This window comes from Chionomys nivalis, chromosome 13 (genome assembly GCF_950005125.1).
Source record: "Chionomys nivalis chromosome 13, mChiNiv1.1, whole genome shotgun sequence".
Taxonomy (NCBI): domain Eukaryota; kingdom Metazoa; phylum Chordata; class Mammalia; order Rodentia; family Cricetidae; genus Chionomys; species Chionomys nivalis.
The window spans coordinates 30,142,416-30,156,214 of record NC_080098.1 but is presented as its reverse complement, the minus strand read 5'-3'; positions in this window follow the sequence as shown (position 1 = coordinate 30,156,214).

Here is a 13,799-nt window from a genome sequence, read left to right as displayed (position 1 = left end):
AAGAAACACACAGAGGCCTACATTAATTAGAAACTGGTTGGCCTAGTAGCTCAGGCTTTCTTACTAATTCTTACATCTTACATTAACCCATTGTTCTTGCCTGTGTCAGCCACATGACTTGGTACCTTTGTCAGTGAAGTATTCTCATCTTGCTTCCTCTGCAGCTGGGTGATGACTGCAGACTGAGTCTTTCCTCTTCCCAGAATTCTCCTGTTCTAGTTGCCCTGCCTATACTTCCTGCCTGGCTACTGACCAATCAGCATTTTCTTAAAGAAATACAACTGACAAATTTTTACAAGGAACAAGATCATTGCCCCACAGCAACTATGGTGTCTGTGTTGAGCACGGCACTGACAATTACTGTCTATTGACACCGCATCTCTTGTATGCCATATGAGAGTCAGGGGAGGATGCTGACATAGTGCCTTCTAGCTCCTGCTTGCATTTCTGCTGGAGAATAATGCAGCAATCAAAGCAGGGATGTTAGGTAAGAGAAAGGCTGCGATCCTGGGATCCCATGCCAACTGTACTGTTTAGTTTTATGCCAGCTTGACACAATAACCTAGATTGGGCAAGGGGACCCTCAATTGGGAAAATGCCTCCATGATTTTTGCCTGTAGGCAAACCTGTAGGACACTTTCTTGATATGAATGGGTGAACCCCTTGTGGGTGAGGTTATTGCTGGACAAGTGGTCCTGGGTTACTCAAGAAAACCAACTGAGCAATTCATGAGGAGCAAGCCAGTAGCATCTTTCCTCTTTGGTTTCTGCTATATAAAACTCTTGTTGTATGTATTGAAAATATATTGGCCTAAGTTTTCAAACCTCTATGTTTCTGAAAATTTAAAAATTCCAATATTTCATTTTAATGAAAAAGGAAAGTTAAAAGCCACAAAGAAAAAATAAAAGGCAGGAATGATGTGCAAAAGAGAAAAATTGAGTGACTGAACATGAGAATATGCCATCACAGCACGTGACAAATGAAATAAATAACATTTTAATTTATCAAATAAATAAAATTAATCCGGAGAGGCAAATTTTCGTGAGACGTCACAAGGGATTATCTTTTAAATATTGTATTCTTCAATAAAGACAAAATAATAGAAATAAGAACAAAACTCCTACCTTCCCATACTCGTCTTGGCAAGGGAGATGCTCGGACAAGCTCTTAAGAAAGTCATCTAAAACTATACATTATAAGCAAGGGCCAAGTGAGCCCTTGACTCGACAGTCCCACTCCTGGGAGGCTATTTTATGGAAAAGCAAAGGGAACCAGAAAGCTACAGATACAAAAATGTACAGATGTGTATCATAATATCGATGCAACTCTCAAAATTGGAATGGTGGACCAACAAGAAGGCTCAGTGGGTAAAGACACTTGTCACCATGCCTAGGACCTGAGGTCAATCCCAAAATCTCACAAAGTAAAAGGAGAGAACTCATTCCTGTAAGTTGTCCTCTGACCTCTACATGTATAATATGACATGCACACACTTGTAAATTTAATATTACATCTATAGTATATATACACATATATATATTTGGAATGGTGATGTAACTTGAATATATTAGAGAATATCATGCGAGTATTTTTGAAATGAGCTTCTATCTGTTATGACTTCGAGAGTGGGGACAAATGAATTACTGGGTCTTATACACTCAAGTTAGAAAAACAGGTGGTATGTAATAATATGTATATTCTCATCTTTTGTTCGACAAAAGATTACAATGCCTACCTGTATGCTTGTTTTTGTGTGTGTTTGTGTTTGACAGAGTGTGGAGAAAGTTCAGGAAGCATGAAAAATGGTGAAAAATGCTAAGAGGGAGGAGGTGCTTAGTCCTGCTGCAGTTTAATTATGCCATGCTTTGTTCATATTCATGGGAGACCTGTCCTTTCCTAAGCAGAAATGGAGGAGGAATGGGTTGGGGGGTGGGAACAGAGAGAAGGGTGGGAGACTGGGAGGAGGTGGGGGGAGCTGCAGTCAGGACATAAAGTAAATAAATAAATGTATTTTTAAAATGCTAAGAGTAACTTTAAATACTCAGTGACAGTTTTTTTCTAGTTGTGATCATGGCTGTAGCGAAGCTAGCATTATAAGAACAATCAAGAGAGAAATAAATATGATTTGCCAGATTTTTCCATGTTTGTATTGTCAATTCTCTTGTTCCATTAAGGTTACTGTGGGCCCCAGGACTGGTGAGAGCTGATGGTCATAGAATGGCCTTTACCTTGTTAGACGTCTTGTTTGGTTATATGGGTCTTACACGGATCTCACTTGTTATAGCAGTTTCTATGGATACCTTTTACATAGGCAATCATTTTGAAAATGGCTACATTAAAAAATTTACAGATATTTTTAGCTTCCACCTTCTAAATGTGGATATGGTGTGAAACGTTCCTCAGTGGTCGCCTATATATTTCAAAGGCTTCTTAGTAAACTCGTGCAAGTTCCTGAAAGATTGTGGCAGGATTACAATGGTAATTTAGTCAGAACTCATGGCTCCATCTGATTCCCAATGATATTTCCAAGGAACTCTCACGAAGTAATATGCAGTAGATGACATTACATTGCAGAGCAATTTGCGATGTAAGACTTCAGGCAAAATAAGAATTCTGTCTGGAAGATCTATGCAAATCTGGCAGAACAGTCTCTCAACTTTCAGTAAGAAATGCAATCTGAGAAGCTGTGAGTTCTAATAATCAGACAACATGCTTTCAGGGGTTTTAATTCAATTTTTTCCCCTGACCTGTCTATGCTTTTCTCTTAACCTAACAAATGAAAACTGTATGATGAAGTAGATTTTTGTGACAACAAAGACTCATTATTCCGTGTGCTCACATGGATGGATAAGGGACAGAAGCGGGAATATTTGTAGGCTCGTTTTAAGGAAAGAAACAACTTTGACAATTGATGCTTTACTAGAGAGATACATCACAAGTAAAAAATAAATAGTAGTAAAAAACAATTTGCAAACCAGGGTGGTGCACGCCTTTAATCCCAGCACTCAGAAGGCAGAGGCAGGCGGATCTCTGTGAGTTCTAGGCCAGCCTGGTCTACAAGAGCTAGTTCCAGGACAGGAACCAAAAGCTACGGAGAAACCCTGTCTCGAAAAATCCAAAAAAAAAAAAAAAAAAAAAAAACAATTTGCAATCTTATTTCTGAATTCATATGTATCCCAGGATGCTCGCCAGACTAGCAAGAGTGGGCGGAGTGTTTATGCAATTTAATCATTACTCAAATATTCAATCATTACAGAGAATTATTCCTGAAAAATGAATGTCCAGGGGGTTAGAACATTGCCCATGGCAACAATATTTATTTAGGTAGAAGAAAGAAGTATAATATAATATATCCAATACCTTTCAGCATGCTGAAGAATGGTGGAGATTTTTGTTGTTTTTTATTGATTCAAAACCATGCAACTGTTTGAAATGACTTTTCTAATATTATCCTACTAATTCTACAAATGATGCTGTTTAACTCAAAAATAAAAGGACAGTTCAAATATAGACTGAAAAAGTAATTTTTTGGAATATGTAAATTGTATTGTCATGCACATAATCTGGTAAATTCTTTTATTTTTCTTCTGCAATGCTGAGTTTTGTACCCAGAGTCCTATAAACGCAAAACCAGCATACTATATTCTAAACTCTAAACTTACCCCTAGCCACCAGTCCGTTATTTATTTCCAGTCATTATTGTCTGTAGCACATGTTCTGAATCATTATCAAAAAATAATTAGGTTTTGCTTTTTAACAAAACAACAAAAAATTAAAAATATGAATGTTATGCCCCTTTTTCTAAATGCACCCTTCTTGTACTTAGAAATGGTCAACCTGACTCCTAAATAGGATCACTGTTATCAATTTGAAGAACATTACAAGGCAAAATGCAGTAACTCTCCAAAACTACTACTACTACTACTAAAACCCTAAAATGACTGTAGTAAAATCATTTCTCCCTGAAGCACTTACTTAATAAAATATGAACTTTGTGCATTAATATTACTAGAGAAGAAATGGTTCTTCAAGAAGCTAAAACAATATGCCTAACTTCTTTTTCTTTGCTGAAAATAGTTTTTTTTATATAATGTTCTCTGAGTAAGACTTCCCCTCTCCCAATTCTTCCCAGATACTCCTTACTGTGCCACCCACCAAATCCATGTAGAAGGAGCTGCAGGCAGCTTCTCACTGCCCAGCTCCCAGCCACAGGCTATCTTTACCCAAAATAATTACACGGTAACTGTATTCTTTTAAACACTGCTTGGCCCATTAGCTCTATCCTCTTAATGGCTAACTCTCACATCTTGATTAACCCATTTTTAATAATCTGTGTAGCACCACTAAGTGGTGGCTTACTGGGAAGATTCTAGCATGCATCCATCTTGGAGAGGAGACCTGTTGTGTGAGCTGCGGGCTGTGTTCCTGCCACCCAGCTCCCAGCCGCCTGGCTAGCTTATGCTCCGAAATAACAACACACAAACTGTATTCTTTTAAACACTGCTTGGCCCATTAGCTCTAGCCCTTATTGGCTAATTCTCCTATCCCGATCAACCCATCTCTAATAATCTGTGTAGCACCAGTCTTACCAGGAAAGATTCAGCATGTCTGACCTGGCGGCTTGCTTCATCGCGTCTGCCCCGGAGAAGAGCGGCATCACGTCTGGCTCTGAGAGGAGCTGCCCTGCATCTGAGCTCACTTCCTCTTCCTCCCAGAATTCTGTTCTGTTTACTCCACCCACCTAAAGGCTGGCCAATCAAATGGGCCAAGGCAGTTTCTTTATTAGCCAATGACCTTCCTCCATCAGAGACCTATAGCGTCTGCCTCACTTCCCTCTTCCTCCCAGAATTCTGTTCTGTCTACTCCGCCTATCTAAGCTGCTGTTCTATCAAAAGCCAAGGCAGTTTCTTTATTAACCAATGAAAGTAACACATAGACAAATGACCCTCCTCCATCAAATCCACACCATTTCTTTCTCTCAGAATACAAGCAAACATCTAAAACAACAGCAACAATAATAGTAAAAGAAAAACAAAGAGACCAGAATAGGAGAAAACAAAGGAACATGCCCAACTTCTCAAATCATATCTGAAACCTTAGTTACTTAAAACATTGAAATTCGGAAACAGGCATAATGATCAGCTGGTTAGAACGAGGGTTAGGATGAACTGGAGGAAGAAGATTTTGTTACCAATATCAGGAGTATCTAATGAGAAGTAAGGTACCAAGTTGTGATCACCAGGGGCAAGCTGGATTTTTGCCTTTATTCAGACAAAACTTTCTGCATGCTGGTGCACAAATTACTGCAGGACATGGACAAAGCCAAAATTTTTCATGAGGAATCAAATAATGCTTTCTGAACCAGTCTTATGTTTGATAAATGTTAGACAAAAGAATGGAGTTTCAAGTTATATTAATTGTAAACATAAATCTGATTTGATTAAAAAAAGAGGTGGGTAGATGATACATAATAGGCAGATAGGTGTGTTACGTATATGTGTTCATATATATATTCAAGTATATATTTTCATTTGTAAAATACTCATCTTATAAAACCTTAAATAAAAGTTTGTGAGTATATCTTGTATATATGCATATGTACATATATGAAAATTAATGAATTCTTTAACCCTACAACTCAGAGATAACTGAAATTCATGATTTGGAGAAATTTCCCAAACTAAAACCATTGTGAATGAGGCTACTCAGTCTCAACAATTATAATTGAAAGGCATCCTCACTTGTAATTTACAGATTCTTGGAAGTAGCCATTCAAGTTGTATAATGGGCAATCATTGATTTTATTTCACGATTCTAAGTTCCTGTTTTGTTTCATAATTTGTGTAGTTTTGGTGGTGTTGTTATGACAAAATATCATACTGCAGCCCTGGCTAGCCTGGGCTTTGGTCACTTCATGTGATCTAAGCTCAACTGGAACTCACCAACCCTCCTCCTGAGTGTCCCATTGCAAGTGTGAGCGCAGGACCAGTTTGCACAATGCTCTATTGAGAGCAGTAACAAAAAAAACAAAAAAAAACAAAAAAAAACCCTTGGTATATAATTTGTGTTCTAAATTTGAAAATACATTCTTGTATTGAATTGTGTAAATAAAACCCCCTTGGTCCAATCACGTTTAAAAATGTTGCAGCTTATGGTATATATTGAGAAACTTTTCAACTAAATCCAAACAAGTTGCAGTTTCTGCTGCCTCCGGAATTACCTTCGCATTCTTGTTTGGCTGGCTTTTTATCAGTGCTGAGGATTTTTCCCCAAAGAGGAAGGGTTATCCTCTAATCAAGACTAAAGACACTAATTGCTTACTCCTGCCTCACCAAGCCTGGCATCTATGGAATCTTATTGTTAACAGAAGTGTAGTAGTTTTGTATGCCCAGATTCCTACTGCAGTTGGAATAAGCTGCGAAACGCAGTTGCAGATAAGTGACTGGCGCTCTGTGATACCATGAGGTGTAATCTTTGGGGGGCAGGGAGTGGGGGTTAGAAAATACTGTTTCTCCAGCATGACTTCATAGTTCATATGGTTCATATGGTTTTTTCTGTTTTTGGTAATTCTTGGTTAACAACTTCAAATACTTCTTGAAGCACCTTGTGAAAAGGAAAAAAATACTATTACTTAAAGATAGGTCTTTTTCAGAATTTATAAGGATAAGAGCACTGCAATCGCTAATGTAATGTGCACACACAGTGTGTGTGAGCATGTGTGTGTGTGTGTGTGTGTTTGTGAAGAGCTGGCTGAGGCACAAAAGGCTTTTGAGGGAAGACTGGAGTGGGGACTGCCAAGATGCCCCAGCCAAGGGAAGGCGCTCTGTGCTGACTTCTCTCTGTGCAATCCCTTGTTTATGATTCTCTGTGAGTGGGCAGTCTGCCCTCTTACTGTTTCCTCATGACCATACAGTGCCCAAAATAATTAGCATGGAAACCTCAAGGCCAGGGGCTATTTTGCTCTAAATTCATCTAAGTATCTTCACATATATTTTAAAGCTCCAGTTCTCTGATGTGATAAGTGGTCCACTTCTGTCTCCTTTGAGTGACTTCTCTTCGTGTCAATCATTGTGAATGGGATCAAAATAGCACCAATTTGACCACTTGACACGTCCCCTTAAAAAGAGCCTGGGAATGGGGACAATTTACCAGAAAATGTGTTTATGGAAAGAAGATCTATCCTTCTGTAGATGTGGCCAGAAAAGCCAGCATGGCCAGATTTAGCTGCGCCTAAACTGCGTGAGAGCATAACAGAAGATTGCAATGTGAGCTTTGACTTCAAATTCAGGTTTGAAAATTGCTCTGCTAAGAATCTAGTCAGTCACTCTCTGCTTCTAAATGTGACATTATCATTATACTCACTAAGAACATTGAAATTCTGTTTGGCACATCGAGCCATAAAATCCTCTTCTCTAAAATGCGAGAAAAGGCCTCATTATTAACCTAATGAACACTACAAGTAGGTTTAAATTTGTCTTTGCTACAGTCTCAAGAAAACTAATGTGATAATCAAAAAGAAAAAGAAAAAAGGAAAGAAAAGTTTTGCCAAATCCTTTCAGTTTTATGTAGGATATTTGACAAAGGATTTTCATGACTAAGAATAAAGCAGACTTAAAATATAAGCTAAAATTGACACATTATCTATAATTTTTTATCAGAGAAGCAGGCATCACAATTTACATCTACCTCAGAACTCTAGCTGAGGACTTTGAGAATTTACTTTCAAGGATGTAGAACCTATCTTTCAAAACATTAATTGAATACTTTCTCATCAAAAGGTATTTCCCGAGGCCTTCTTAACAACATGATTTAATCATAGATTACAATAAGGTTAGTAGATCATAGGAAATTTTCTAAGATCTTTGGCTGCATCTCAAAGCTTATTAATCTTAACAGAAAATCACTAACTCATTAATATCTCTATCACTCCTTTCATAGAAAACTTACTATATCATATTAGCCAGATTTTTTGAAGTATTTTGCTCTTAATGGATTCTAGTATCGGAACCCTTCGCTCAGAATTCTGATTATAGTCTTTTTTTTGGGGGGGGGGGTTGTGGTTTATTTTTATTTTGGGGGATGGGAGTTTCGAGACAAGGTTTCTCTGTAGCTTTGGTGCCTGTCCTGGAACTAGATCTTGTAGACCAGATTGAGCTCAAATTCATAGAGATCACTTCTCTCTGCCTCCTGATTGCTGAGATTAAAGATGTATGCCTCCACTGCCCAGCTCTGATTACTGTCTTTTAAATGCTAATAAAGTTATTTATAGATTTAGAAGTTTCAATATAATCTAAATGACTTCCTATGTCAGAAAATAACTTTGAGTATGATCAACCAATCCTATGTTTACTCAAAATAACCCCAAAGCAAGTAAGTTTTGCTCTTTTAGGCTATGTGCAAACATGTCATGAAACCGGCTTTGACACCCAGGCTATCCAAGGAATTATACAGTGTTGGAAATGGAGTCGGTTACAGTGCATAATTTAGTGCAATTTTTAATTTTAATTTTTTAAAAATTACTTATGGGTCAGAAAGCAAGTGGGTGGCATAAAGTAAGCAATTTTGAAAGTACCAGGCAACTGAGAGAGCGAGCACAAATATCTGGGTTAGCACTGTCGCTCGGCAAACACTGACAAAAGCACAGACAATTACTAATATCCCACTACAGAAGCCTCTGTGGCTAAAAGCTTCCTTCGGTGCCTTGTTTTTAAAGAAAAGAAAAACAATAACCACGAGAGAAGTAATACTGGGTAGAGCAAGGGAGGTAGCACTACCCTGGAGGTACCTGAGCTCTAGGTCTGCTTGGACATTTCTACTACCAGATCTCCATGAGAAGCTTACAGGGTCCACTCTTCAACTTGAAACTCGGGCATATATACCTAGTACAAAGTTGGAATTTTAAGTTATAAAAACATATTAAGCATAATAAACGTGTATATCCTTAATATTGCTATAGACTTTGCCATGTTGCCTCTTTCAAATTTCAGTCTAAAAGCTAAAAGGTTTTTTTTTAATTCTTTTAAAGATTTGTTTTATTTTCGATTATGTGTAAGATTATGTGTAAGATTATGTGGGGAGATTGCATGTGAGTGTCGATGCTCATGGAGGCCAGAAGAGGGCGTCAGATCCCCTGGAGCTGGAGTTATAGGCAGTTCTGGGCTGCCTAAGACCATAGCTGGGAGTCAAACTCAAGTATTCAGTAAAAACAATATGAACGTTAAAGTGCTGAGCCCACTCGGGAGGCAGAGGCAGGCGGACCTCTGGGAGTTCAAGGCCAGCCTGGTCTACAAGAACTAGTTCCAGGACAGGAACCAAAAAGCTACAGAGAAACCCTGTCTCAAAAATCAAAAAATAAATAAATAAATAAAGTGCTGAGCCATCTCTTCTACCCCATTATTTTAACTTTTTAAAAGATGATCTACTTAGGAAACTAAATATGAATTTTTTGTTTAAAATTTACCTATACATTACCAATATAGTCTGCAATCAGCTGTATCAAGAAAAGATAGAGATTTGTACCTGCTTATTTTGCTAACCCCCACCATACAAACAGCCATAGCAGAAAAACCTTGGCATTCTTATGCCACGTAGCATTCTGTTTCTTTAAAGATGGCAGCCTGTTATGAATGTGTCAGAGGGCACACACTGAACCTGGTTCCCATTAACACAGCATGCAGTTGCCTAATGATTTTCCACAGACAGGTAGGTACTTGACATTGTTTAAGACGCTAAAAGCCCATTGAGAATTTAAATAAACTTCTTAAAGTATAAGATCAAACTCCCCGGAATCTTTCTTCTCGACATGAAAACTGCCGCCTTCGTTCAACCCGCTGACCTCTCTCCTCCTTCTTTTTTTTTTTTTTTTTTGTCCATCCCTTCCTACTGTTAGGTTGAAAACTCTTCTGGAGTTACTTCTGTATGTCAGAGACCACCTCTAAGCTCAAGCTCAACTAACGTCCTCATCATAGAACAAACAGAAAATCCAGGCTGCTTCACTTGATTATACTTTGAAGACAAGAATATGAATTTATAGGAATTTTTTTGCTTTCAGTTATAGTTGTTTGTAAGAATGGCATTACTACAACTAAAAACTTCATTGAGTTCTTGCCAGGTCAGGTCACTGGCTTATGTGACTGACGTCACAGAATCCCTATTCTCCAAGGCGGGTACACAGCATATACAATTGGCATTGGAGGACAGGTGCTTCATCTCTGTATGCATATCTGATCATATCTGTATCATTTCTAATGTATACCCAGGCCCAGTCTTTGTTATGCTGACCCAGTACTAGCAGATAAGAGTCCCCAGAAACTGAAGGGCTCATGCTTCAACTAGTGACACAAAGCTGAGTGCATGAACACTTTTATGCTTTCTGCATTCAAGAGGTTAAAGTAAATGTATTCCCACAACAAATATTAAGCACAGGGAGGAGGAGGAGAATCTTTAATATAACCCTTCTCAAAAGCCTATGGAGAAATGTGATTTGTTGTCTTTGAGTTCCGATGGCAGTATCTTATGCAAATATTCCTCTCATTTGACATAGATGGTGGGTCTTCCAAGGTGAGTGTAAGTGTTCTCTTTCTCTCACTCCATCTCTCCTTCCCTCTCCTATCCTTTGCCACCCTTTTATCCCAGATTTCTTATTGGCTGAATTGTCTTGTCGTAGTCAAATCTTGGGTATTCAATTGTTTGCTCTTTACTTTCTTTCAAATGCAGAAACCTAAACCTTATCTCTCTGAAGAGCACTTTTTTCATGAGTCTCTTCTGCAAGGCCCACCCGCAGCCTCACCCTCTTCCTTTCCCACCACAGACTCACTCTGATCGAAGACAGCATCACACTGGGTAGCAAGCAGATCCTGAAGCTGCAAAGGGAAAAGTCATACTCCTGAATCTCCATGATCACAGGCTTGTCTTAGAAGTCTCAGTTGCCCTCATTGTCAATACCATGCCTTGTCTGCCACATCTATGTGAGTTATAACCTCTTCTAGAGCCTTTCCTGACTGTCCCAGTCTGAAGAAAGGAACTAAATTCCTTCCTGTATCAGGGTATGTTTATTTCTCTTTGAATGGGGATTCTCCTCGACTGGGCTGATATTTCATGGAGGGCAATGATTCCCCTTTCATTTTATTATTCCCTTGCACATAAGAAAATCAAAAGTCTTAAATATGTTTTGAATGGGTGAGACATAAATCTGAAGAGAACAGCCCTTGCTGGTACTCAGGGATCTCTCAGAGAAGGAGGATACATAAGATATTTCTATTCCAAGTGAACCCAAGACACTCTAGTCAGAGTTGAAAGGCCTAGAAACTAATCCATTCCCTGAAGTTATGGTGAACTGTCAAAACTAAAATAACATTAAGTATACAGCCTTGAGCTTAGCTCAAGAAATGTACAGAAAGGCCATTTTGTCACGTCTTTTGCTTTGATGATGTTAAACCAAGTCTCTCCCCTCCAAGGAATTAACAGATATTTTATTCTGGATCCAAAATAAGTGACATGGCTATGGAACACAATCTTAGGTTACGCCAAATACCATATTCCAAAGCAGTAACTTTTCAAAATTGTCCTTATTTCGCATTATCAAGTCCTGCTCCCATCCCCAGTGGAACATCTGCGTTTAACTTTAAAAAGTTGATTGCATGGTTAAAACTTCTGTTACTGTAAAAGAGCTGAAGTGTTGCAGATTAGAGATTAATTGTCTTGGACTATATCTAGTTTCCTAGTAACCTTTTAGTGTGTGTGTGTGTGTGTGTGTGTGTGTGTGTGTGTGTGTGTTACAGTAGATTTATATAGTGACAAAACAAAGAAAGTCATGGAATGAAAAGTAAATGCTTATTTTTCACAACTGTTTCAGTTGAGAGAAAGAACTAATAAAGCATATTTCTTTGTCATATGTCTTAATGGAATAGTAAATAAGTTGTCTAAATAGAGATTTTAACAAAGAAGAAACAACTGGGCATTGCTGTGCAATTATGTAATCAAGTAAGCCAGAGGATAAGTTGAGGAGTTCAAGTCCAGGGTGTGCTAAGATTGATCTAGATTATATTAGTGAGACCATGTCTCCAAAAATAAAGAATAAACAAAATTATGACTGATATCACATGTTCTCTTTAATATGCAAAAGTTGACAAATGGCCATCCTCAAAGAAAAAGAGTTTTATTAGAGTTTCAGAATTTGAGGACTGGATAGACGCAGACAAGATTTGATTAGTACACACTATACAGAGTGGATTCAGTGGCATCATTGACTCTGTTAATGTGTGTGGAAGAACTATGTTAGTAACAATATGATATGTATTTTTACTTTTCTGCTGCTCTGAGAAAACACCATGGCTAGCAAGCAACATAAGGAAGGTGTTTAATTTGGTTTGTGGTTCCAAGAGACAACAGCATATCCTAGTGAGGCGTGGAAGCAAGCGACAAACAGGGCAGCAGGAACAGGAAGCTGAGAGAGCCCATCTACACCCACAATCAAGAAGCAAAAATCAAACTGGAAGTGGGAGGATGCTGAAAACTCTTAAAGCTTTCCCCGAAGGCTTACTTACTCCAACAATGTTCTTCACCCTGAAGGTTTCTGGGCTGCCTCCCGCCCTCCATCCCCATCTCCTGCTACAGCACCACCAATTGGAAACCAGGTGTTCAAATACACGAGTTGCTGAGGAATATTTTTTCTCGTTCAAGCAGCCTCAAGATATTTTAAAAGAAAAACAATCTAATTGGCCAGGCAAGGCCGCAGAGACCTGACGTCTCTGAAGTGTTCATTTGTTCGGCAGAAGCCACAGCACAGTTGAACTGCTGCTCACTGTGCTGTTTGGAGCTGCTACCACTACAGAAGCTGGAGTTCCTGAACCTAGGAAAACACTTCGCAAACCAACAAGTCCCAGGTTCACAAAAATTGTAATAATTTCTTCACAACAAAGTGTTCTCATTATTATATGCTAAAGAAGCAATTTTACTTTTTTCTGTCAATTTCCTCAGATATCTTACATATAAAATGTACCATGAATCTACAAAATTATTGTACAGTGCCTTTTCCTAATTCTTACTTAATCTGAAATACTTTATGCGAGGCATATCTACTAATTGAGAAAATGTATACTAGTTTAGAAATCTCGTGGGTTTGATGAGTAAGAGGTTCAATCCCTTTTAAATACAAAACCAAATATAAGGAATTTATCAAAGGTATATTTATTGGAAATACAAAACTAAAAACAAAAAATATTCTGAGTGCCACATTCTTACAAGTAATATTTTTTTATAAGCCAGGTTAATTTCTTTACAGGGACATAGAAAGTGTTTGTAGCTAAAGATTGAAAGATGTCTTTATAAAATTTAGATGCTCAAAAATCAGAGGGGACCTGTTTCACCTTTACTTCATTTCAAGAGAGACATAAATCAAAGTACAGCAAAGAAATCAAGTCAAATAACTGTGGCAGTGCCTTCGGCACAGAAGTCCCAGGCCTGAGAATGTGTTCAAAACAGCACAGCCTTACAGTCATGACAGGGGTCGTCACTATACTCATCTGCACCTTGTTTCCTCGTTAATAACTAATTAGAGAGCTCAGTAGTCCCGAGTGCACCGTGCTCCTGCAGAGGATTTGGGCATGGTTCCCAGTGTTCCTGTTGGGGCAGGTTACAGTAGCCTGAAAATCCAGCTCCAGAGGGCACAGTGCCCTGTTTGGGCCTCTCTGCAGGCACCTGTACTCACATGAACACCCTTACTCATACACATACATAGCCACACACACACACACACACAACTAAAATATTGCAGTAGATACAAATCCCAGTGCCATTAT